This window comes from Macaca nemestrina, chromosome 1 (assembly GCF_043159975.1).
Source record: "Macaca nemestrina isolate mMacNem1 chromosome 1, mMacNem.hap1, whole genome shotgun sequence".
Taxonomy (NCBI): Eukaryota; Metazoa; Chordata; class Mammalia; order Primates; family Cercopithecidae; genus Macaca; species Macaca nemestrina.
Window position 1 is genome coordinate 161,395,361 of NC_092125.1, and position 25,049 is coordinate 161,420,409.

The window sequence follows — 25,049 nt, forward strand, 5'->3', positions numbered from 1 at the left end:
TTCTAGGGTACATACGCACAATGTGCAGGTTTGTTACATATGTATACATGTGCCATGTTGGTGTGCTGCCCCCATTAACTCATCATTTACATTAGGTATATCTCCTAATGCTATCCCTTCTCCCTCCCCCTTCCCCACAATAGGCCCTGGTGTGTGATGTTCCCCTTCCTGTGTCCAAGTGATCTCATTGTTCAATTCCCACCTATGAGTGAGAACATGTGGTGTTTGGTTTTCTGTTCTTGCGATAGTTTGCTGAGAATGATGGTTTCCAGCTGCATCCATGTCCCTACAAAGGACACGAACTTGTCCTTTTTTATGGCTGCATAGTATTCCATGGTGTATATGTGCTACATTTTCTTAATCTTGTCTGTCACTGATGGACATTTGGGTTGATTCCAAGTCTTTGCTATTGTGAATAGCGCTGCAATAAACATACGTGTGCATGTATCTTTATAGCAGCATGATTCATAATCCTTTGGGTATATACCCAGTAATGGGATGGCTGGGTCAAATGGTATTTCTAATTCTAGGTCCTTGAGGAATCGCCACACTGTTTTCCACAATGGTTGAAGTAGTTTACAGTCCCACCAACAGTGTAAAAGTGTTCCTATTTCTCCACATCCTCTCCAGCACCTGTTGTTTTCTGTTTAATGATTGCCATTCTAACTGGTGTGAGATGGTATCACATTGTGGTTTTGATTTGCATTTCTCTGATGGTGAGTGATGATGAGCATTTTTTCATGTGTCTGTTGGCTGTATGAATGTCTTCTTTTGAGAAGTGTCTGTTCATATCCTTTGCCCACTTTTTGATGGGGTTGTTTCATTGGAACTCTTTATAATAAAATCAACTTACCAAAAAAAAGAAAACAGAATAGAAAGATGTATTGATTACCATAAGCATGACACTCAACGACTTAACAATTATTTTAGGTATATTTTCCAGATTATAATCTTACTTTGTCCAGACTTGAATGCTGTTTTTGCAGTAAAAATTTAAAACATAATGTATAAATATTTAAATTAGATTAACTTTAGAAAATTTTGAAATGTATCATATAATTATTTATTATTTAAAATTTAAATGATAGAAATTACTATCGATACCTAAAATATCATTTATAATCAAAATATTATTATTATATTTTATTATATTATATCTTAAATATTATATTTTAATATAATTTGTACTTGTCTGTGTGTAATTATAGTACTGTAAACCAAAAATATCAATTAGAGGTAATATATGGATTCTAGGATCAACCTAATCATTATAGTAGAATGTGATGTTACTATTTGTATCAAGACCCCATAGACTTATCTACAAAAGGAGTTGGGAAAATAATTTTAGTAATAGTTTCCAATAATATAAAATTGACGATTTAGTAACCTATATATAATGAAATGCCAGCCCCAACATTTTTTCATTCAATTTGGATTTTAATTTTACTGAATGCCTGCATTGTGACTTGTGAGAGAGAGAGGCATGGAACAGGATGGATTAAAGCTGAATAATACTCAGACCCTTCTTTGATATTTTTAAAAATTCTGGTAGTAGAGAGTTATTAGTAACATAGTGATGGCAGTATTCTCAGGAAAATGAAGTTTTGTCATGATTCCCTTGCTCTATTTTCCATTGCTCTAATTCTGACCTCCCCCTTTAAGAAGCTAAATTGGAAGAAGCAAAACTTTGTATTAAAATGCCACAGAATTAGACTATTTAACTTTCATTTTCCTCAAAGAAGTACAGCTGAATGAAAACATGAGCACATTACCATTCAAAAGTTCCTGGTCATCTTTTGGTCAGTAGATGTATTCAAACTTCCTTTTGATGTATCAGAGAGCACTAGGCCAATTAGTTTATCTTGCTTACATCATAATAACAGCTACCATTCCTTGTGATAAAATCTGTACAAATTAGGGTTCTCCATAGAAACAGAACCAATAGGAGATACATGTGAAGAGATTTATCATGAGGAAATTGGCTCATTCAGTTATCAGGCCTGAGAAGTCCCACAATCTGCCTTCTGTTAGCTGGAAACACAGGAAAGCCAGTGGTGTGATTGCAGTTTGAGCCTGAAGGTGTGAAAACCAGGGTAGACAATGGTGTAAATCTCAGTCCGAGGTAGGAATAGACTGATGATCCAGCTCAAGCAGGTAAGCGGGAAGCAAAAGGGACACATTTCTCCTTCCTCCCACTTTTGTTCTCTTAAGGCCCTCAAACAGATGGGATGATGCCCTCCCATGTTGGGAATGTCAGTCTGTTTTTCTGAGTCCACAATTCAAATGTGTATCTTGTCCAGAAACACACTCACAAACACACCCAGAAATAATACTTTATCTGGGCACACTGTGGCAAAGTCAAGTTGACACAGAAAATTCACCATTACATGAAGGCTCAACGGGAGCTTTCCTAACAGTAGCCTGTATTTAAAGATCTGTGTATGTGCAAGGCATCTTTCTAGGGGCATTGAATGTATTAACTCGTTAATACCAATAACGTTATTAGGTGCTATTATTGCTTTTATTATGATGAGGAAACTGAGCAGAGAAGGTAAATAACTTGCCCAGGGAAACACAATGACAGAAGAAGGCAGTGTTCTAATTCAGGCACTCTGGCTCCAGTGTTTGGAATATTACTCACTTGAGCTCTGGGTAACACTAGCTGAAATTCCAGAACTGCATTCTGTGAAATTCAAAGCTTTCTCTAATACTTTGTGAATTGCCGATAATGCTCTTTTTTATGGTCATCTTGACTCCTTTGCAAACATGCAACCACTTATCTGTACCACATGAAACCAGTGTCTTTTACTTGGTTTTCACAAGGGAAAAAAACTGCTTACAAAAAAGTTTCTGTATATGGTAAAGGAAGAGTCTAAGCTTAGCAAAAGCCAAACACTCCAAATGAAATATAAACATTCCCATTCTCAGATTTTTTTAACTCCCTTACTCCTGATAATACTCAGTCCTGTTCTTCCTCACAGTCTGCTGTTTTATATCATCCTGATTTTCTCAGTTCTTCCCTCTTTGAGGCAAAATGGTTCTTCTCCCCTCCTCTTGCAAAGCAGTTTCTTTGCAACCATTTTCTTCATGGACCGTTCTTGCTTTGAGATCACATGTTTTGTCTCGGTACACCTACCCTTAAAGTATTTTCCCAGGCAAGCACTTCCCACCCTAGAGGACTCTAGGAATAGCAGCCGGGATGATACAATTTTAAACTCCTTTCCATACTGCCTATTTGATGCTCATTATGTATGAGGCCATTATGTGTCATAACATTACTTTTAATTCTCATGACTTTCCCACGAGGTAGATTTTTATCATTACCATTTTAGAGATGAGGAAACTAAGTTCCAAGAAAATTAACTCATTTTTGTGTGGATTCAAAGACATTAAATGCAAGAGAGCACATCCCAGCTCTGATTCCAAAGTCCATATTTTTCCAACGGTACTTTCTCATTTATATTATGGATATTTTTAAATTCATTATTTAAACATAGTATTTAATGATTAAATGTTTTGCATGTATTACAGGTTCCATTTTCTTCTGAAAGAGATCAGCTTGGTAGCTATGGTGTGAAAATGGAATGGATGGTCATTTTTCCTACTCAAATATGACAATAATTGAACTATCACATTTCTTTCTACCATTTTTAAAGTTGCAGAGTACAAGCGTAACGGAAAGAAGAATGTTTTGCTTTGTTTCCTATTAAACTCAGAAAAATAAAAGTAAATATACATATAAAATAATTTGTTTTCTGCATCACTTTTCTGAGTTTCAAAAGAGCATTATGGATGGGAATACCATTTTTATCAATAAATAATATTTGAGGAACATACCGGGAATATACTGATAAATATTTACTTCTGATAGCTGTAAGTGATGGTTATCACCAAAGGCAGAATGAAACTTTTAATGTAACTTGCAAGTTTTGAATGTGTATATTTATACATGAAGTCAAATGTAAGTTCTCCTTGGACAGTTAGGAATTGAAGGCTATATATAATATTTGCCATTAAGAAGATAATTATTTTCTAGATATTTAATAAAGTCTATGCCCCGTGACACTGATGATTCAGAAAGCAGGTATTTGCCCTCTATAATGTACTGACTTTGAAAACAAAGATGGCACACATATGTCATTCGTAAAACATAACTTTTGAATAAGATTTCCAATTGATCTCACACTCATATAGTCATTGATTCTTGATATTCTTATATTTTAAAAGACCTGTGTTATTAAAGTAACATTGTATAATATGATCATGACTTCCCTTTTCTATAAATAAATTTCCTCTTGAGTAATAAGAATTCCAGACTGTATAATTGTGTTTTAGCAATATAAGTAATACATGTTTCCAAAAAGTTTAGATCTTGATTTTAGCCAGTAGATTTTTTGAAGATATGTTATTATTTCACTTCCACTCAAACAATATATATGGCTATTTTGATTACAATTCATTTAAACCGTAAATTTATTTATTTCTGAACTTCATCTTTGGAGGTTTTTTTGGTCTATGACATAATTTTTCCTGCTAAGTTACCTCCTCATAACATATATTTACATATTAATATACCCTATTAGTCTTTAAAAACATATTATCTTTAAAAAAAATCAATTCATTTTCATCAAAAGTGATATATTTGTACCAAATGTAATTGTGATTCTTATGAATAATAGTAGTCTTGCCCAAAGTAGTTTAATTTGATTTCTCTTTCTGTCTTACATGAGGCTAATTTAGAAATGATCACTACTAAAAATAAATAAAATTTACTTATCAGAATAGAGTATCTATTAAAATTTAGTTCAAGTATCAGTTTAAAAAATGTACTAAATGCCCATTAATGATGTTGGATATATGCCTAATATATCTATTCATGAATGGAAACTATTTAGAATAGTCTTGGTTACTTAAATATATATTTTTTGTTAGTTTTAGCCCTATATCAACTGCACAATTATGAATGCTAGAAGAATTTTGGTAAGTATTTATAAAGTCAATACTTCATAAAATCATTATTCATTTTAAATACATTGAAAAATAATTTTTGTATAAAAATATGAATATTAAGATACTTTATATTACTAATGCAAAAAAGCTCATATTTAAAGAAAATAAAATAGTTTGTTTTATATTTTAGTTTTTGACAATAACTAATTTTATTATAAAAGATATACCATGATCTTACCTCATTTAATTCAAATCTGATGAGAAATGAGGGATATTGTTATGTGGGTAATAATTTACAGATAATCAAAAGGACCTGGATTCAAATAAAATTGTCATTTTTTTACTCACTAGGATAAGTTACTTCTGTGATTCTCTGGACTATATGATATAAATTCTGGTCTGAAGGCCTCAGCTACATGTGTTGAAAGAAAAAAACATGGGCATTCACTGATTCCATTAATGTCTGTTGGATTCCTGAGGTCTAATGGAGATAGAAGGAGCAAAAAGACTCAGCTTTGCAATCTGTTCTCCCTTGATGTTCAGATGTCTTCATTCACTTCCTTATTCAACTCTATTAGGAAAGTCCAAAATAATTTGAAATGCATAGTTTGTAAAGCCTTGAAATAACTATAACCTATAACATAATTCATGATGTTAATTAAATTAATAATTGTAAGAATTATGTGTATCTTTGCATAGTGCAGTTTGCTTAACTAATCTTGTATACACTAGCTTAAACCTAGAAACAAACTATCTATAGATCAGACAAAAAATTTCAAGTATATTTTGAATAAACTAGTGAGTTTCTTGGTTTTGATCCAAAATTAGAGGTACTATTGTTTTGTGGCTAATAACATGAAGTCAGTTAAAAAACAAACAAACAAACAAACAAACAAAACTAAAAGAAAAGCTACTTTTTAAAAATCCAGACTCTGCAATACTCTACCTGAGTAACCTTGGATAAGTTGCAAGTTATTTATTTAAGCTTGGCATGCATTTGGACATGTAAGCTTACAATGAATAAGAATAATAATAGGACCCACCTCATATAGAAGTTATGAGAATTACATAAAATATTGCATGTAAAGAGCAAATAATTCAGTGTATTTGCATTTGTGTATCTTGTGCATGGAACTCTTTTCCCACAAATGTGCAAGGCCCTTCCTCAGAAAGAATTTTCCTAACCCCATTTTAAATAGCATCCTTCACTTTCTCACCTCCCCTCATCACATCTCAAATAACATGGTCATGCATTAGGAAAAAAAAAAAAAAAGGCCGGGCGCGGTGGCTCACGCCTGTAATCTCAGCACTTTGGGAGGCCGAGGCGGGCGGATCACAAGGTCAGGAGATCGAGACCACGGTGAAACCCCGTCTCTACTAAAAATACAAAAAATTAGCCGGGCGCGGTTGTGGGCGCCTGTAGTCCCAGCTACTCGGGAGGCTGAGGCAGGAGAATGGCGTGAACCCGGGAGGCGGAGCTTGCAGTGAGCCGAGATCGCGCCACTGCACTCCAGCCTGGGCTGGGCGACAGAGCTAGACTCCGTCTCAAAAAAAAAAAAAAAAAAAAAAAAATGTCAAAGAACCTGTCAGCTTTCCTAAACTGTTTCTTACAGGGTCATTCCTACTGACATAGTTCTCAAGATAAATTTTAATAAAGAGGAATCTTCTTTTTAGAACTTAGAAAACGTTGAATGTCATACATCACTGAAAGCCTGAGTTCTTGGGGGACAGGCACTTCTGTAGTCATTTTGGTATACTTCAGCATACAATACTTTTCTAATCTTCAAAAATATTTTTAATTAAAGCAATTGTCATGCAACTGTGATGTTGTCACTTATCAGCATAATGAATTTAAACTGAAGGCCACTCTTACTATGAGGATGAGTTGATTAGCTGGAGGGACTGCATTGGTAATAATTAGTCAGAAAAGTGCAGTGGTGCAAATCAATATCTTGGTGCTGAGACTTTCTTGGGGAAATCTAAACCATAACAAAGCTGTCAAGCTGCTGGGAGATAGGGATGTTGCTTATTTGTGTTGCTAATTTATTCTCTGTTATTTTACATTTAAATACTGAATACATAAAAATCCAAAAAAAATATTTGACTTAATAGTATTTAAGCCTTATTTGATCACCTGATCATGCCCTTTTTTGAGAGGACAGGAGGAAGGATTATCAGAATTATTGTAATTTATTTTGGTCAGTGTTTAGCAAATAGCATCACTTGCTATTTAGCGTTATAACTTTTATATGAGTAATTTTATTTCAACTTTTTGCATTTATAAGGAGAGACAATATAAAATAGGCAGGACATTCTCTTGACTAGTGGAATTATAGTCATGGCCACTTAAACATCATGCTTCAAGAATGCTTCATATAGAAGAGAACTGTCTCACTCATCATAGATTTTCAGGTTGTCAAGTATAATAACATCATCTGAAGAGTCCATTTATGGTAGGATTTTCAAAAGTCTTTGTCCTGTATTATACTCTTAAGTTTTTCTGCAAATCTGACACAGAATTTTGTGCAAAGCACAATTTTGGGGGCTCAGTTTGCTTATATTAAGAGATTGGAATTTGGTTTCAGTTATATTGCTGCCTACCAAATTACTCCAAACTTTGTGGAGTTATGCAAAAATGCTCATGGAATCTGTAGGTCATGAATTTGGAACTGGTAAAACAGGACGACTTGTCTTTTGCTCCATGATTTCTAGGAAGTCATCAGAGGGTAATGCAAACGATGGTTAGGGGCTAGAATTATTTGCCCACTACTCAATAGAGTAGTCACTATTTATTTTTAAATATCATTAATTAAAATGAAATACAATTAATAATTGAATTATTTGGTCACATTAGCCATATTTTAAATGTCCCATAGACACAACATAGTGGCTCCCAATTAGAGAGTTTGGATATAGAGGACATTTCCAACATCATAGGAAGCTCTTTAAACTCTACTCATCTAGAGACATCTTCACTAACAAGTCTAACACCTGAGTTGCGAATGACTCAGGTCTAGAACAACTGGGATTATTGATGTAAGTGTGTAGATGCAGTATTTCCATTAGGGTTTCTTAGATCATGGAAGCTGAATTCTAAGAGGAAGATTTTCAAGAGCATGCATTCCAAGAGAACCAGGCAGAAACTGTTTGGTCTTTTTGCCTCAGCTTCTGAAGTCACATAGGATTATCTCAGCACACCTTATTGGACAATAGTGAGCCTACCCACCATTAGCATACTTGCCCAGATTTCAGGTGTGAGGATAGAGAACCTCTCTACCTCTAGAAGCTTGCTGAGTTTTCTTAAAACAATGATTTTACATTGTTGGTCAGGAAGTTTATACATCCCCATTTCTTTACGATTGGTTACTGGTTACTGATGTTTTATTTTATTTCTTTGGTGATTTCATGTTTCTCTGATTGTTCTTAATCTTTGTGGCCAGTTGTTGGTGTCCATGAATCTGAAGAAGTAGAGATTTATTCTACTCTTTGCAGACTGGCTTGTTTGGGAAAGCCCTTCACAGAGACTTTGAGCAGGTTGGCTAATATGGTCCATGAGCGGGCTTGCAGCTAGAGTTCTCATGCAAGCTGGCCTTTTGCCGGTGCCCACTGGGGTAGACCTGTTTTTTAGGTTTGCAGGGGTGGGCCTTAGGCCTGGGTTTGCAAGTATGAGCCTGCAGCCTGTATCCACAGGGGCTGGCCTGAAGCCTATTTCCATAGGGGCTGACATGGTGCTAAGGAAGGCTTTTGATCTGCAAGGGTCATCCAGGTGCTGGGATAGACCTGTTCTCTGTGACTACAGGGGCCAGCCTGTAGGTTGGGTTCACAGGTGCTGGCCTGATGACTACCAGCGCAGTGCCAGGGTCAGTCTGGAGACTGGGGCCAGTAGGTCCACCCTTGCTCCTTGGTGGGCCTGGGGACTGAGTCTTGGGGGTGGGCCTAGAACCTACATTTGTGGGTCTTGGCTTTATGTTGGAGCAGCCTGAAGCTTGAGGCTGGTTGTGCTGTGTTAGATCCTACCTCTAAGTGGGAGAAATATCAAAGATCCTGTGACTATGATTTAAAAACTTGTAAATCCACAAGACTAAATCTTGTAATAATTGGTGCTTTAGAAAACTATTTATAAACATGATGGAAAAGGACCGAGTGATCAAACAAAGAAGACTTGGTGTTAAAAAAAATTAATAGGATTTCAGGATTTTTAATGGAATTTAGTCAACTAATGTTCAAGGCTACTTTCTGAGGTGGTATTGTATGCCATGTTTGCCAACTGTATTTTATCATGGCACATTTTATTAAATTATCAGTTCTTCATATCTGGTAGTAGTAAAGTTCCACAGAAAAGATTTAGGAAATGCTGGACTGAGTTTCTGTTAATTTCTAAAATCCTGTGATTCCGTTATTGCTCATGCTTCCTAAAGAAGTCTATTTAATACATAAAATTTTACATTATTTGAATTAAAATTAATTGATAGTTATCTGAGATTTAGATAAATACAATAATTTATTCTACTTGATTGAACAGTGTTTCCCCAATATTCATGTCCACCTGAACTGGTGAATGGGACCTCATTTGGAAATAGGAGTTTTCCAGTAATCAAGTTATGATAAGGCTGTCCTGGATTAAAGTGTACAGTAATATTAAAAGATAAATTTGGACATAGGAATATAAAGGATACATAGAGGAAAGAAGGCCATATGATGATAGAAAGAGTTATAGCTGCAAGCCAAGGAATGCCAATCATAGGAAGATATAAGAAAGGCGTGGAACAGATTATTTCTTGAAGCCTTAAGAAAGAATCAACCATGCTGACATCTTTATTTCACATTTCTAACTTCCAGAAGTCTGAGAGTATAAATTTGTCATGTTTTAAGCCACATAGATTGTGGTAATTTTATATGTCAGCTCTAGTAAACAAATGCATTGTTCCTTGTTATTAAAAAAAATAACTTTAGGTAGATAGAAATAACTTTTTATGAAAAATCTAAAAGATAATTATAAGAAAAATTCTTTTTACATTGAAGTGTTATAACAAATTAAGCTTATTCTTTAGTTTTAATGTGTTCTTTCAGTGCTCAGAGTATTTTACTTTTACAGTTTGAATAGTAGTTTGTTTCCAAACTAGCTGCTACAAAGTCCTAAATAACTGGCCCATTTAATTTATTATTCAATAACCTTTATATTCTGAATATCTTAATTCTGTTACAGGAGTGTTGAAAAATTTATAAATTATATAGAAATTCAGTTAGTAAGTACCATATCACAAATTTGGTTACAATTCAGGCCAATTCATATTACCGATATGCATAGAATTTTCCCATTCTTTCTTTGATATAGTACTACAAATATGAGAAAAGCAATGTTATAAGTAATCTACTGATTTTGGTCAATTAATGGAGAAAAATCATTTACTTCGTATCAGAAAGGAAGAGGGAAGAGAAGAGGAGAGGTCTGGGAGGGCAGGAAAGGGGACAATTCATATCGTCCCCAATAACTACAGACTCTGATTCTTCAATAAAACTTAGTTTTACATTCCTCCCTTTGGATTCTGAGAGATATCCCTGTGTTTTTCACAATAAAAGGGGGGAGGGGGAGAGAGAGAATTTTACTTAATTAAACTGGGTAGAGTAGTGAATTTTTTATCTTAAAAATTATTTTTCACAAAAGCATAATATTGTATTCATTTTTTTGAGATTTAATTGGTAATTATAACTATGGAGAGTTGTTACATGTTTTAAAATAATGTGAGTTTATTAGTAAAATCAAGCAGTAGGCAGTTAAAATGACTATTAATATTAACATGGGAAATAGTTTCCAAGATTAATCTGTATGCACAACGGGGATTCAGTAAGTATATATTCAGTGATATTTTGGACAATAGGTAGATCTTACCTGAAGAAATAATAAAATAGTGTATCTGTAGAGCAAGGAACTGTAGGTAACAACCATTAATATTATTTTCTATTTGTACAACCAAAATAAATAACTTGTTACAAACTGTATACATAATAGATGCAATCTTCACTATGTGAAAAGTGATTGTTAGCTGGTTTGTAACTTTAAAATTGAAAATACTTACGTCCATGCACTATTTTCAGCGTTAACCTAATCATAACAGTCAAATTTGGGGTTGATAATATTGTGGCTATATGTAAGATCCTTTTAATTTAATTATAAACGTATCTGTAGCTTATACATGTATGGTGTTTGGAGGTAATAGTACTGTGTAATAAATCAAATCATGTACTAGTTATAGATAGACAACTTTCTAAAAATTTAGTATGTTTAAATATATATCATCAGCTAGTATTTTTCCCATGGCAGACATGGATATAACTCAGAGTGGAATTGCTTAAAAATTTCAAAATAAAAATAAAATAGTTTTAAAATGCCAAGCTTGCCTTGGCACTATAAAGTAAATACTCATTATGTATAACATTATTGTTACATATGAGTAGTTACATAAAAATTTCAAAACATTGCATAATGTGACCATTATTATAAATATCAATTTTAATTAATACTCTAAGAACATCCAAAAATAACAAGCCCTTTACCATCGCTGTTTATTATTAATGGCCATAAGTCAAAGTTAGACATATTTTATTTGCTTTGAGATGATTTTTTGGTTATGATTTTATGGCCAGCAATGCTTGTTATGCATCCATCAACAAAAAGTTGTTGACCGCCTACTGCCAAAGAAAAATCTAAATGTCACCATCAAGACCATCATGGTGTGAGAAAACAAACCTATACTCAGGCAACTTCAGTATGATGGATGATTTATTAGAAAACATATCTGGGCACTTTGTATGAGTATCTGGGTACTTTGTATGAGGAAGGACATGTCGTTAAATGGAAAAGATGAAGCTGCACTGAGGAGAGAGTGTCCTGTCCAGTCCTGACATTTGTTCTTCTGTGCATTTGTGAATTCAGTGGTCATTGCAACTGGATTTCCTCTTTGTGCAAACAGCAACATTTTCTTTTTGTGGTAGATTTGTGGAAGTTTTTTTGGGGCTTTTCACGTGCATTTCAAGACTGCAACAAAGAAGGCTCTCTTATATTTTAAATTCTTTTAACTGTCACATCCTCCCCTTATCTTACCCAGTACTAAGCTGCTTCTTTCACACCTGTCTTTTTAATATTTTTCCTTTCATTCTCTTAACCCTTGAAGAGTCAGAGGAGAATCAGTACTCTACTGTGTGCTGTGATGAATCTGGCATCTCGATCTCCATTATATCGTCTCATAGGAGAAAAAAAACTCCTTATAACTCCGGAAATATATATTGATTGATTGTATTTGAATGTATATGTAAATTCAATTTTTATTTACTACATACATTTTGTACATTTAAGAAATATGCACTATTTTTATTTAGCATAAAATAGTGCAGTGCAGAAAACATTTGATGGTCAACATATACGATAAACACAATAGTGAGTTGTTCATAAAATAATTTTATTGAGCTTATTTTATTTTGAGAATCTTAACTTTTTTTCTTACTTGACTTCAATAAAAAGTAGTTAGGTCATAACCTACAAGTAAAGATTTTATGAAATCCTTGTTGGAACTTAATTTTAGACCCAATATATTATACATATGTATAGATCTGGCTAATGACAATTTGTATCTTCTAAATAAGAACAAATTCATAACACTAGCCTCAGATTTGTCACAATAGGTCATCCTAGTGAACTTACGGAATTTAAGTAGTTTTAGTAAAAACAGCATTCTCAGATTTCCCTTTTTATTTTAAAGGTAAAGAAAATTTTTAAAGGAAACATTGACAGTGATATATTACTGCATATTAGTCTGTTGGTTCAGGAAAAAATCCAAAGTTTTATTGTATAAAGAATTTCTTCAATTAAAATATTATTAATTAAAACTATAAATTACTCACCTAAATGATAACATGCCCAACTACATATTATCTTGTCTATTATAATACCATCTTTCTTAGTTGGAGATATAGAAGACTAAAATGGCCTAACAGAAAACTTTTCTTATTATATAAACTTTGGTAGCTAACAACACTTTATAAAATCAAGTTTGTGCTTATTTTTACAAATTCATCAAATCATTAAAGTTTTAAAACTACTTTATCTTGGGCACAAGTCATTTACCTTCAGTGTTAGGGCTGTTTCACTGTTTTGCACAGAGACAAATCATTATTTAAATGTAACCAAATTGATATTTTTCTACCTCAGTCTCAATGTGTTACACAAGATACATGATTATTTCTGATGTAACCTTATTTATATGGAATATATGATTATTTCACATTTTGTGGTAACTGTTTATTGGCACTTAAAAATATCTAATACAATTATTACCAAGTAATGCTATTTTTTTCCCATTGCTACCAAGTGTTAATATTTTTGCCCAAAGAAATCATATTGGCATTAACCTTATCTCAGAAAGTCCTTACTTATTATTAAATTAACTTTATTGCTTAAAAAAGCCACTCAAGATTAAAAGGTTGATTTGTTTAACATTGATATAATAGAGGCTCTGGAAAGACTACAACTATTTTTGTTGAAAAAGTTCAATTTTAAATATGGAATTTTTTTATTATGCCTTGGGTTTAAAATGTTTATTTTCATAATTGAAATATCATAATCTGATATTTCATCTAACAATTTATTCTGTTATTATAAACCAAGGGCTATATTAATTTTTACCATACACTTACTATAACTCAATTCCATAGTGCCTAAAAAGATTATTCTTAACAATGACTTTCAGAAAAATACAAACTAAGCAAATTCAAGATTTTAAATTGGGGATACTATTATTTAATCTGGATACTAATATAATTTATAGAAGATATAGTTGAAACCTTACAAATAGAGAGGCTTAATAAAAGTGTTTAAACAAAGCAACATTAGAAAAGTCAATTGTAAATATCAATATTAAATACATAAATACTGAATAAATTAAGTATATAAAGAATAACAAGAACTATCTAATAAAAATCTGGTTAATATTTTTATAGCACTTTAAATCACTTTAAGTTATATATATGGTAGATTCTATCATCATCATCATAATAATAACTAACTTTCATTATGTTCTAGACATTCTTATAAATACCCTAAATGTATACATTTCGTTTAACCCTCTCAAGGATCACATTAATTTATTATTCAGAAGTGCTTTAGAAATTCTGTGACTCACTGGCATAGTGATTAAAGAGTATTCTAAAATTTCAGAAATGTAAAAATTGTTTTGAACTTTATTTTAATTTTATGTTTTCAAAGTTAATAATTTATATGTGGTAAATCCTAACTGGCCACAATATTTGATAATCAGGTAAAACTATTCAAGTTACTTTGTCATTATTATCTATTTGGAAATAATAATTGCATCTTTAAAAATGAGTATTCATAGATGAAAATATATTTTATATTTTCACTAGCTGTGTGTGTGTGTGTGTGTGTGTGTGTGTATGACTTTTAAGTTCTAGAACGTGCAGGCTTGTTACATAGGTATACATGTGTTACATAGGTATACATGGTGGTTTGCTGAGCCTATCAACCCATCATCTAGGTTTTAAGCCCCACATGCATTAGGTATTTGTCCTAATGTATGGAGAAAAGAAAAAGAGATCAGACTGCTACTGTGTCTATATAGAAAGAAGTAGACATAAGAGACTCCATTTTGTTCTGTATTTGAGATGCTGTTAATCTGTGACCCTACCCCTAACCTTGTGCTTGCAAGAGACATGTGCTGTGGTGACTCAAGGTTTAACAGATTTTGGGCTGTGCAGGGTGTGCTTTGTTAAACAAAAACCTGAAGGCAGTATGCTTGTGAAAAGTCATCACCATTATCTTAATCTCAGGTACCCAGGGACACATACACTGCCAAAAGTCACAGAGACCTCTGCCTAGGAAAGCTAGGTATTGTCCAAGGTTTCTCCCCATGTGGTAGTCTGAAATATGACCTTGTGGGAAGGAAAAGACCTGATCGTCCCCAGCCTGACACCCGTGAAGGATCTGTGCTGAGGAGGACTAGTATAAGAGGAAAGAAGGCCTCTTGGCAGTTGAGATAGAGAAAAGCATCTGTCTCCTGCCTGTCCCTGGGCAATGGAACATCTCAGTGTAAAACTGATTGTGTGTTCTGTTTACTGAGAAAGGAGAAAACTGCCTTAGGGCTGAAGGTGGGACATGCTAGCAGCAATGCTGCTCTTTATGCACTAAAAAGGTTTATGGAGATGTTTGCATACGCATATAAAGGCACAGCACTTTTCCTTAAACTTATTCACGTAACAGAGATCTTTATTCATATGTCTTACTGCTGACCTTCTCCCTACAATGATCCTATTATCCTGCCACTTCCCTTTTTCTAAGATGGTAAAGATAATGATCAATAAATACTGCAGGAACTCAGAGACCGGTGCCGGCATGGATCCTCTGTATGCTGAGCACCCGTCCCCTGGGCCCACTTCTGTTTTCTCTATACTTTGTCTCTGTGTCTCATTTCTTTTCTCAAGTCTCTCGTTCCACCTAATGAGAAATGCCCACAGGTGTGGAGGGGCAGGCCACACCTTCACTAATGCTCTCCCTCCCCTGGCCCTCCACCCCCACCATACCCTGGTGGGTGATGTTACCTTTCCTGTGTCCATGTGTTCTCATTGTTCAGCTCCCACTTATGAGTGAGAACATGTGGTGTTTGGTTTTCTGTTCCTGTGTTAGTTTGCTGAGAATGATGGCTTCTAGATTCATCCATGTCCCTGCAAATGACATTAACTCATCCTTTTTTATAGCTGCATCGTATTCCACGGTATATATTGTGCCACGTTTCCTAATCCAGTCTATCATTGATGGGCATTTGGGTTGGTTCCAGGTCTTTGCTATTGAGAACAGTGCTGCAATAAACACATATGTGCATGGGTCTTTATAGTACAGCGATTTATAATCTTTTGGGTATATACCCAGTAATGGGATTGCTGGGTCAAATGGTATTTCTGGTTCTAGATCCTTGAGGAATCACCACACTGTGTTCTACAATGGTTGAACTAATTTACAGTTCTTCCAACAGTGTAAAAGTGTTCCTATTTCTCTACAGCCTTGCCAGCATCTGTTGTTTCCTCACTTTTTAATAATGGCCATTCTGACTGGCGTGAGATAGTATCTCATTGTAGTTTTGATTTGTGTTTCTCTAATGACCAGTGATGTTTGTTGGCCACATAAATATCTTCTGAGAAGTGTGTGTTCATATCCTTTGCCCACTTTTTGATGGAGTTGTTTGTTTTATTCTTGTAAATTTAAGTTCCGTGTAGATTCTGGATGTTAGACTTCTGTCTGATGTGTAGATTGCAAAAATTTTCTCCCAATCTGTAGGTTGCCTGTCCACTCTGATGATAGTTTCTGTTACTGTGCAGAAGCTCTTTAGTTTAATTAGATACCATTTTTCAATTTTGGCTTTTGTTGCCATTACTTTAGTTATGAAGTATTTGCCCATGCCTATGTCCTGATTGGTATTGCCTGGGTTTTCTTCTAGGACTTTTATGGTTTGGGGTTTTACATTTAAGTCTTTAATCCATCTTGAGTTATTTTTTGTATGAGGTCTAAGGAAGGGGTTCTGTTTCTATTTTCTGCATCCAACTGGCTAGCCAGCTTTTCCAGCACCATTTATTAAATAGGGAATCCTTTCCCCGTTACTTGTTTTTGTCAGGTTTGTTGAAGATCAATTGGTGGTAGATGTGTGGTGTTCTTTCTGAGGTCTCTGTTCAGTTCCATTGGTCTCTATATCTGTTTTGGTATGAGTACCATGCTGTTTTGCATACTGTAACTTTGTAGTATAGTTTGAATTCAGGTAGCGTGATGCCTCCAGCTTTGTTCTTTTTGCTTAGGATTGTATTGGCTATACAGACTCTTTTTTGGTTCCATGTGAAATTTACAGTAGTTTTTTCTAATTCTGAGAGGAAATTCAGTGGTAGCTTGATGGGAATAGCATTGAATCTATAAATTACTTTGGTCAGTATGGCCATTTACATGATATTGATTCTTCCATTGAGCGTGGAATTTTTTTCTGTTTGTGTTCTCCCATTTCCTTCAGCAGTGGCTTCTAGTTCTTCTTGAAGATATCCTTCATGTCCCTTGTAAGTTGTATTCCTAGGTATTTTATTCTCTTTGTAGCAATTGTGAATGGGAGTTCCTTCATGATTTGGCTCTCTGTTTGTCTGTTGTTGGTGTATAAGAATGCTTGTGATTTTTCCACATCAATTTTGTATCCTGAGACTTTGCTGAAGTTGCTTATCAGCTTAAGGAATTTTTGTGCTGAGACAATGGGGTTCTTCTAAATATACAATCATGTTATCTGCAAATAGAGACAATTTGACTTCCTCTCTTACTGTTTGAATACCTTTATTTCATTCTCTTGCCTGATTGCTCTGGCCAGAACTTCCAATAATATGTTGAATAGAGTGGTGAGAGAGGGCATCCTTGTCTTGTGCTGGTTTTCAAAGGGAATGCTTCCAACTTTTCCCCATTCAGTATGATATTGGCTGTGTGTATGTCATAAATAGCTCTTACTATTTTGAGATACATTCCATCAATACATAGTTTATTGAGAGTTTTTATCATGAAGGGGTGTTGAATTTTATTGAAGGCCATTTCTGAATCTACTGAGATAATTGTTTTGTTTCTGTCATTGCTTCTATTGATGTGATGAATTACATTTATTGATTTGCGTATGTTGAACCGCCTTACCTCCGATGGATGAAGCTGACTTGATTGTGGTGGATAAGCTTTTTGATGTGCCGCTAGATTCATTTTCCCAGTGTTTTATTGGGGATTTTATCATTGATGTTCTTCAGGGATATTGGCCTGAAATTTTCTTTTTTTGTTGTGTCTCTGCCAGGATTTGGTATCAGGATGATGCTGGCCTCATAAAATGAATTAGGGAGGAGTTCCTCTTTTTCTGTTGTTTAAGATAGTTTCAGAAGGAATGGTACCAGTTGCCCTTTGTACCTCTGGTATAATTCAGCTGTGAATCCGTCTGGTCTTGGGCTTTTTTTGGTTGGTAGTCTATTAATTACAGCCTCAATTTCAGAACTTGTATTCAGGGATTTGACTTTACCTGGTTTAGTCTTGGGAGAGTAACTAGCAATATTTTGGGACTTCTGGGTTGACCACATTTATTGGTGTTTGAAACATTTTACTTTTTATATTCCGTTTCTCCCCATAATATAATATAGCTGACACTTTCTGGTAGAAAAGTTATTTAACAGGTCATAATCACTAAATATATTATTGAAAGTAGAAGTGTTTCTTTTATAAATTACCTGGATGAGTTTTTTCATAATATCTAATATGAAACTTATTAAAAATTTTTTCAACTGCATAATTTATCACTATGTCAAATCCACGTGGAATTTGTTGAGAAGAACAAAGAGTAAAACAAAAAAATCTTCTAATCATATGGAAAGTCTGAGTCAGTTTTCCAAAAGTTTTACAAAAATCAGCAGGACAAAGATATATCTGGTTGTAAAACACTGAATTATTCTCCATTCATATCTGCGGATTGCACCTTGCATTCGTAATATTCCCACCTTGTCTTCGGCTCCTATATTAATATGAAGATTAATAACTTTATAATTTTATATGTCCTTGACTTCTTCAGCAGAGTAATCTGAAAGATGCAATATTTATTCTTTTTCATCAGAAAAAGAATGCTGATTTTATGCTTATTTTCATGCCTTTAACTATGCCTTTCACCTCAAATACCCTCCCTCCACTCCTTCTCACCCCTACTCCATAACCTTCTTAAGTACCTACCTCAGATGGCTTGTCTTGCTTACATATTCTCTGACTGCTGTCTCATAGTACTTCATCTTTATCATACACTTGACACGTAGGACGGTCTCCTCTTTAAAGACTTTTTTTTTTTTTTTGGCATTTTTACATCAACTTTGTCAGCCTCATTTTTGTTGAAATGTTGCTGGCTTTTGAAGTGCAGTACTTTATATTTCTTTTTATCTAGCTCATGGCAATTTCTGTTTCCCAATCCTATTGAATAAGTGGAAAAATTTTAGAATAATTGTTTGATCTTTTCTAAATTCCTATTTGTTTTCTTCCACGTAGTTTCCATGTGGTTACCATTTGGATTATTACTTCTTTATTGTTTTTTTACCACATGGTTAGACAGAATAGTTTATGAACAATTAAATTATCAAAATGTAAATGACATCTAAGGGCGAATATAAGCAGTGCCCTGGATTATAAGAATCTCCTCAGAAATTGTACATTTGTGTCTTTACAGATAATCTTGGCTTTGATTGTTGTTGGGCTTGTGATAAATTTGGTGTCCTGCTGCCCACCACCAACCTTGGCTTCCTGAGACAAGTTCCAGCCAATGTTTTAATTTGGTCCTGTCCATTTCAGAATAACATTTAACCAATGAGCCATCTGCCACCCTGGATATAAGAAAGACTGAGAAAAAATGATTACAAAGCATAACATGACAAAGGAGAATATGACCTTTTCAGTATTACATAGGCAAAAAGATCATTTAATAAAGTTTATTGATTGTAATTTTACAACATAAACTGATCAAGTTTAACACAATTTATCTTGTTTTTCTGCAAAATTATAAACCTGATTCTTTTAGTTTACTTAAATCCTAACGCTGAGTGAATCAAAACGGTATAAACATCTTTGCCAATATCATCACAAGGTGATTGGCAGGAATCAGAACACATCTATCATGAGCATATTCCTTTAGGAGTAGGCATTTCCTCTGATAACTCTGTTTTTGTATTCTATAGTTACATATTTTATATTAAAAACATTTTCCAAAATCTGGTTCATTTACCACTTTGCATTGCAGATGAGTCTTAGAAAAAAGTCTTTGTAAAGGAGGCAGTGAGGAACTAAGAGATATTTTTATAAGGCAGCGTCTATGGTTTATCTCTTCTAGAGTGACTATTTTATAGAGTGAGGTAGAGCGGCAGTTCTCAGGTATTTTTGGTGTCCTCACCTTTACATTCTTAAAAAAATATTTAGAACATCAAACAGATTCTATTTATGTAGTTATGTCTATCAATATTAATCTTATTGGCAATTAAAATTGAGAACCTTAAAACATTTATTATTCATTTATAAATAAACAACAAATCCATTACATATTAATGTATGATAAAAATAATATATATATTTAAAATAAAATGAATGGCATTGTCTTACATTTTTTGCATGTCTACTTAATGAATGAATTAATAGAAGACAGCTGGATTGTATTCTGACTCTGCATTCAACCGGTGACTATATATTTGGTTGAATACAGAAAGAAAATATTGGCTCATCATATATAAGATGAAAGAGGATGAGCATGTCAATAGCTCTTTTGGAAAATTGTGACTATTCTGTTTAAAACAGCTTTGTGGAGGTATAATTGATATGCAAAAACTGTACATGTTTATTATGTATAATTTCATGAATTTGGGGATATGCATATACGCTTGATACCATTACCATCATCAGGGTAATAAACACATCCACCATTATTCTTTTGTACTACACCAAAACTTGACAACTGGTAATATCTAAATGGTTAATTACAGTATGAAATCTCAAACTGTATCAGTGAACTTTGTTTCTTGCTCTGTTACATTAAAACACATTGGTTTATATTGCACTTTGAATACATCTTTCACCATGTATGATTTGAATTAGAAAATATTGGTTCACTGGTTATGCAGATATTCCACAACTCCATTAACAATATCATAAAAGATTCACATTTATTAATATCACCACACATATTCTTTAAAAATACTATGAGAGCTAGAAAGCTTTCAAGTTCATAGCAGCAGAATGAAGATGTCAGAAATTCAAATCTTCAACTTTGCAACAAAAATTGTCATGAAGTCTGAGTGATTTATTTTCAAGCAGATGTCTGCCAAATGCCTGCCTCTGTTTAACTTCGATTTTTTCCGTCAGTTATTCCTTAAAGTAATAATGGTGTTCCATGAAAAATGTAGCACATTCTGCTTGCATTTCAATCACCCAAGTGTTTTATTTGAGACAGCAACTGTACTTAGAAATGCAACAGAAGTGTTTTATGTGTTTGTTTTATTTCAACACCTAGAATATTAAAAATGTGTGTACTCCAGGCTTTCAGTAGTCTTTTCAACTCAGTGATGTCGCACTATGCCACCGAGTTGATTTTTGCTAAAATGCCTGATGTTTTATCCACCATTGCTTCTGCAATGTCAGTACAAATGTCATAATAGTAAAAAGGACAAGATCACAAACTATTTATGAAAATAGTTTTTATTTATGGAGTAAATGAAATTCAGAGACCCCTAGGTGTCACGCCATGGAGCACAGTTGGAGAACTGCTAAGCTAAATACAATAAAATAAACTGCTATTGTAAGTTCAAGAATATCTTCCAAAGCCTAGTTTATTCCTTTATCATCTGCATTTTATTTTATACAAGTGAATAATGAGTCTAAAAACTCAAATGCAATTCAATAAATATTAAATGTCCATAGTTTAGTTAGTATAGAAAAATACCCTGGAATAATAGTTGCTATTATTATATTTATAGCTATAATTACTGAATATTTAGTGTGTATATCTGGCACATAGATCCAGATGCTATAAAATTCATTGATTCCTTATGACTGCCTATCAAATTAGTACCACAGTTGTCCCTCTGTTACGGATAAACTGAGGTGATTAAGATAAATGCCTGTATCTCCAGAGTCTATGAATTCAATATTTACTTTGAAAGAGAATGTTAAAAGAAGTAAATATTTAGCCATATATTTAAGATTTTTAAATGTATACATATAATTATCATAGAAATGTCATATGGGTAGTACAAAAATAAAAATTGTCAAAATTTAGAAATTTTTTTTTTAATTATGGCTGAAATGGTCAAGGGAATCTTCACTGAATGAGTGGAATAGGTGTTCAGAGTGCTAGAATTTTGTTTGTTTGTTTGTTTGTTTAAGGTATTCCCATGATATGGGACATAATTTTAGTAGATTTATCCAACAAATGTATTGGAAGGAAGAGAGAAAGCAAGAGACCAATTAGAATCCTATTGCTGGAGTCTGAAAAATGGCAGTGATATTAGAAATATAATTTGGTGAATCAAGGAGATACGACAAAGATCTGAAAGATATGATAAATATTTGGGAGATAAAGAGTCAAATATATTTTCAGGTTTTGAGTATAGGTTCAAAGAAACGGTGTGTATCTGTTATAAATGAGATCATGTACTATTTTTCTAATTCACAATTTTTGTACGTTGTCTCAATGGAATGTTAAATAATGATTAGTAAAATTAAAGGACTTTAATAAGAAGAAAAAAATTCTAATACTCTTGGTGTTGAAAAGGAGTATCTCCACATACTTGCCTGAAAAAAAGTGTGCAGTTACTTCAGCATAATTGCATCTGTTGTTTGTTTGGCTTTGTATCATCACAAGATAAATGCAAAGGTAAAATTTGCAAAAACTCTAGAAAAGAAGAGACAAACAAGAAACTTACAATACTTTTTGTTTTTTTTTTCTATTTTTTTTTTTACTGATTAATCACCCATTCTTTTTAAAATTCTGGCAATACATTTCCTTAAAGACGTAACTTGACTGTTTGATTTCTGTCTGTAATCAAAAGTATCAAATTATTTCCTAGAGTCATTGAATGTAAAATATCTAGCACTTTGTTAAGATGTTTAAACAAAGTAGCCTAAATAAAGAAACCCTTTAAATCATTGCAGCATTATCAAAAAGAAATAATAATATTTGTATTTGAAATAAGATTGCCTTTAGGAAACTAGCGTAGACTGTAGGGAAAAATGTTTTCTCAGTGCTAACGTGAGCCATGTTTTTATAGGTGTGCTTTAATTATAATCTACTTTGTTGTAATATACCAATCATGTCTAAATCACTAATTTGTAATTTAAAGAAGCCTTATTAGAGATGCCAGTATAGATACTTAAGTTCTTCTACATAAAAAAAAAAATTATATTGGAAGAAAAACTATCTGCAGATTTCTTTGGAGAGCCAAAAATATGTAACTCTAGTTTATTATTTGAGTGAATAAATCTAATGTGCAGTAAAACTGAGTCCCATTTCTATTCACAGAGTGAATAACAAAGTATTTTCATAATTTGACAGAAATGCATTGGCATAAAACTAACAGTATACTTGCTCTGGTTTATCTGTACTTTGATATTTAAATTACATAAACTAATTTTTGAAATTTATATCACTGTTTCATAGTTTGCCACATTATTTAATCACATGCAGACACACACGCATGCAGGCACACGTGCACACACATGTATATGTATATTCATTCTATTCTATTACTGCTAGCTATACTTTCTTTAATGTGTACTAAATGCCCAGATGACAGTTAGGATCCCTCTTTTACAGATGAAGAAAAACAGATCAACTTTTTTTTTTTCTAGAACATGCAGAATTATTTTTACAATCATGTGGAATGAAATTGTGTCAGTTTACTTATAATTCACCTTATTTTGATTGTCTTGTTAAATTGTCACCTTTATCAGTATAATCAATAAAATTATTGAAAAATTTTTATAAAGCAGACTGTTCAATTTGCTCTATCTTTAGTGCTATAAATTAATAGAACATTTGTCTAAAATATGTGAGTACGTGTAATTATTGGGTAAAAGCTAACTAGTTGTACTTGGTAAAAAATGCGTTTTTTAATCTCATGAATTTTAATTGGCATTTATTCAAACAAATGTTTATCTCAAAATGACCATAGCCAGATACTGAGCACGATGATACATTAAATCCAGTGTGTCTCAACATTTTTCCAACAAACAACTTTCGCAAACAAAATATAAGATTAATATTTTGTTAGACTCCATGTATCTGTAATGTTTGTTAAATAAGTGTAAAAATATTGTACATAGTATATGAACAGTAATGAATTCTTATTAACTATAGTTTAACAATGATTTGCTTTCAGGAAAACTTATTTTCTATTTCTCATTGTTTTATCCACAAAGGCTCCTCTAAATTTTAATTCTCCAAGTTCCCAAATTTTTCTGCATTCTTTCTATATATAAAAAGAAGACTTTGATTTTTATTTTAATTAGAAGTTCAAAGTGAGAGCACATACATTGCCCTAAACTTCTTTACTGTATGTTCGATCTTTGCCCTAGCCCCTTTCTTCTGTTTATCTGATATTAAATTATTTGAGAATGCACTTAATCCTATGAAGTAGGATAAGATTTTCCTTATCTGATATTTGCTTCTTGAAATAATTGTTTCCATATCTACTTTACTATAAACATGTTTGAGGTACATATATATTGACTTTTGTTTTAACTTTTCTTTTTTTGCAAACTTATATCTTTCTTTGTAGCCTGTTGTATCAGAATAGCATTTTTCATTCCATGCTTTTTTTTTTTTTAATACTGAACATCTTCTTCAAACACTTATTTCCAATTCCTCATGGGCCTGCCACTTGCTAGGAATAACTTATGTCTCTAATATTTATACTTTCAAAAGTACCCCTTCTTATGTAAATTTGTCTTCTTTGTTAGTCTTTGTGATTCATTCTACTGGTTCTCTTACTTTTCATACCACTGCAATCTCTTTGATATTTGTACTGTTTGTTTTTTCTGCTCCCTCCCTATAGTAAAATTAGATTTATCCTCAAATTCCTATCTTTAGCCTTCTTTTGGACTTTCTGAAATTTTAGCTATTTTAGAGTTCACCTTTATGTTGATGTTTAGCATATCTACATCTCTAGCCATAGTCTTTCATGGGTGAAAATGAAATGCGACTTGAGGTCATAAAATGAAACATGATTTGTTTCCCTCTGCATTTGTTTAATGGTCTTGACTATGAGAACCTAGCCTCTTTGGTCTCTAATTTATTAGTCATTCGTATGTTCTGAAAAAAATCACTTTATAGAGTGAGAGCAAAGTACAGTGTCAAGGTTAGTTCATTGGAAGAAGTGGCCATTAAACAAGATCAAGATTGTAAATGTAGAAAAATAGATAGTTGTATAAATACCTGCATCAAATTATGAAACACTTTAACATCCTATGCAAAATTAATATCACTGAATACTTACAATGAACTTTAGGGCATGGTATTTCT

General features: G+C 33.2%; 1 protein-coding gene and 1 long non-coding RNA gene across 2 annotated transcripts in view; both read left to right on the forward strand.

The window, feature by feature from the left end:
• LOC105498385 (neuronal growth regulator 1) overlaps positions 1 to 25,049 on the forward strand; it is an 895,160-nt gene that overhangs the window by 53,003 nt on the left and 817,108 nt on the right. The gene's annotated exons all lie outside the window — the stretch shown is intronic.
• LOC139361908 (uncharacterized) lies at positions 1,004 to 23,153 on the forward strand. Its single transcript, XR_011619864.1, has 2 exons — positions 1,004 to 2,154; positions 3,532 to 23,153. It is a non-coding gene; the product is annotated as an uncharacterized lncRNA (long non-coding RNA).